This window comes from Odontomachus brunneus, unplaced genomic scaffold (assembly GCF_010583005.1).
Source record: "Odontomachus brunneus isolate Ranch 3 - 2012 unplaced genomic scaffold, Obru_v1 Obru_scaffold_023, whole genome shotgun sequence".
NCBI lineage: Eukaryota > Metazoa > Arthropoda > Insecta > Hymenoptera > Formicidae > Odontomachus > Odontomachus brunneus.
In genome coordinates, this window is record NW_022639473.1 from 326,087 (window position 1) to 328,484 (window position 2,398).

At 58.5% G+C, this 2,398-nt stretch overlaps 1 protein-coding gene across 3 annotated transcripts in view; it reads right to left on the reverse strand.

Annotated features, from left to right (window-relative positions):
• Window positions 1–2,398, reverse strand: part of LOC116842279 (discoidin domain-containing receptor 2-like) — a 216,709-nt gene that overhangs the window by 210,048 nt on the left and 4,263 nt on the right. Inside the window, exon 1 of one of the 3 annotated variants that reach the window (XM_032811241.1) lies at window positions 1,140–1,796. The exons of the other annotated variants lie outside the window; for them this stretch is intronic. The gene's annotated coding sequence lies outside the window, so the exon portion shown is untranslated. Of the gene's footprint in view, window positions 1–1,139; window positions 1,797–2,398 lie in introns of those variants that run through there. 3 annotated transcript variants of the gene reach the window in all.

Here is a 2,398-nt window from a genome sequence, read left to right on the forward strand (position 1 = left end):
CTCTCTCTCTCTCTCTCTCTCTCTCTCTCTCTCTCTCTCTCTCTCTCTCTCTCTCTCTATCTATCTATCTTCGTGTGCTGACGACAGTCGTCGTCGTCGTCGGGAGAGAACCCATCAAGGATCTCCTTCTCGCGCTGATCCACCTCATTCGCTCTTTATCTCCTTTCATTCGAGTCCTCTTGCTCTCCGCACCCTGGCTCGCTTTTCGTCGGAAATGGAGCTTACAAAATTAATCGATGTTATCCCGACTGCTTCGGTCGAGATGCACGAAGAAGAACGAAGGACGGAGGGACCAGACTCTCTTTCTTGCTCGCTTTCCTCTTTCGTAGCTTCATCGCGATCGTCTCCGAATCCAGGTCGGGGGCAGAGCGACAATGAGTGACGTCGAATCAAGTGGGGAAATCAGAGCCAGTCCGACGGCGCGTCTCCAAGTCGGATTAGAAAAGAATGGGCTTATACGAGCGTCGGATTCCGGGCGCTACGGGACGTCCCGTAACCACCAGGAGAGTCCCGTCACAGCGCCGAAAGGGAAAGACCGCTTTGGAACTCTCCTTCTCTGGTACCACTTGGAGGCAAACTGGATCACACGGAGAAAGAGACGGATTCCCTCTTTTTACGAGGATGAAGCCCCGCTGATGTGGCCGTCGGCCGGTGACGATGTTAAGCCGACGACGAGGGCGAGGAGGAAGAAGAGCTTTTCCTGAGCTTTCAGCGACGTTTGCCGGAAAGCGGAATATGGCGGAAATCGCTCGATTGCGAGTGCAAATTCCGCACGGTGCAATTAAAACCCGCCGCTCTATGTCTGCCAGTCCCTTTCGCTGCGCGACGGCGCGGCGCGGCGCGCGCGATTTATATTCTAATTTCCCGGATAATTGCAGATATCAGCGCGAAATTACACACGACGGGCCTGATGCGTATCGATGGCGCGAGCACCCTTCGACAATGTCCACGAGCCAGCTGCGTTTTCGCGTGTCCGTCTGTCCGTGCGTCACTCGACGGGCGCCCGCGTAATTAAAAGGGTGCATTATGAGAGTAGGTGGTAGCGGCGGCAGAGGAGGAGGAGGAGGCGCGAAAAAGAAACACACACAAAGAGACAGAGATGTGTGTATATGTGTGGTGTGTATGTGTGAGATGCTCACCTTGTTATCTCGTGTATCCCGCGTATCCGCCCGGATGCTCCGACTATCAGCGACGGTAACGCGCGCACACACCAAAGAGCACCAAAGAAACCATCGATCACAACCGGGTCCCTGTAGATCCCCCCGTCCCTGGCTCGTCTTACTCGATTTCCCTTGCCCCACCCTCTCTCCCGCGCACTTGTGATAGAAATTTACAAAAATCTCACTCGCACACTCGCGCAGCAACGTCGGCAATGAGGAACAGCGATAACAACAAACAACAACAAGCGTTGCCGGAGACTCCCCCGCAATCTCACACACGATCTCTAAGCGCACGTCCCACTGCCGAGTGTCGCGTGTCGCGCTAACAGAGTATCCATTTAGAAAAGTGCAAAAAACCGAGCCGGCTGGCGCACGCACGAGGTCCGCTCGCGTCACTGGCTGTCGTCGCCGGGGCACCGCGTGTCTCCTCGCGCCGTGGCTCCCCGCGCTGTGTCCGCCGTCACTGTCGTCATCATCGTCATCGTCATCATCGTCATCATCATCATCATCATCATCATTATCATCACGATCAGCCGACGACGAGAGACGTACACGAGCGCGCACCGACCAGCCGGAAGGAACGTACCGACTAAACACCGTACCGTCACGGCGCCGCGGCACTAACTGACAGGCTGACGAGAAACTCCAGTTGGTCGTCGGTCGGCGAGAAGGTCGACGGGAGGGGAACCCGAAGTTACCCGCGCGCGCGGCGGCGGCGGCGGCAGCAGCGACGGCGGCGGCGGCGACTCTCTCCACCAGAGCCTCTCTCACACGAACTCGCGTCCTCGTCCGATCGCATGCGTTCATGCTCCCTCTTGCTCTCTCGCCCTCCGTCACCATCTAGTGGTGGATCAGAGTACCGGGTACGTGCGCGCGCGCGTTCGCCCCCCGGTTCGCCACCCCTGTGGTGGACGGAAGGCCGTGCTCCGTTTGAGGGAGGAAGGGGAGGGGAGGGAGCGAAACGAGCACGTGAGGCTGGTAAAGAGCCGAGGGTGGGTGAGAGACTGGCGCGGAGAACGCGGGGGCCGGACGGGGGTCAGAGCGTGCGGAGCAAGCAGCAGCCAAGGCCGGTGCGCGCTTGGGGGGGTAAGGGAGCTTGGTCGACAGAGGGGGCGAGGTTGCAAAATATGTTGTAGAAATGGGGTGGCGGATGAATGCGGTCGCCTGTAGACTAGCGATTTTATTGATCTTTTTTCCACCCTTCGGACGCGCGCCGGGGCCCCCTCCCCCCCCCCCCC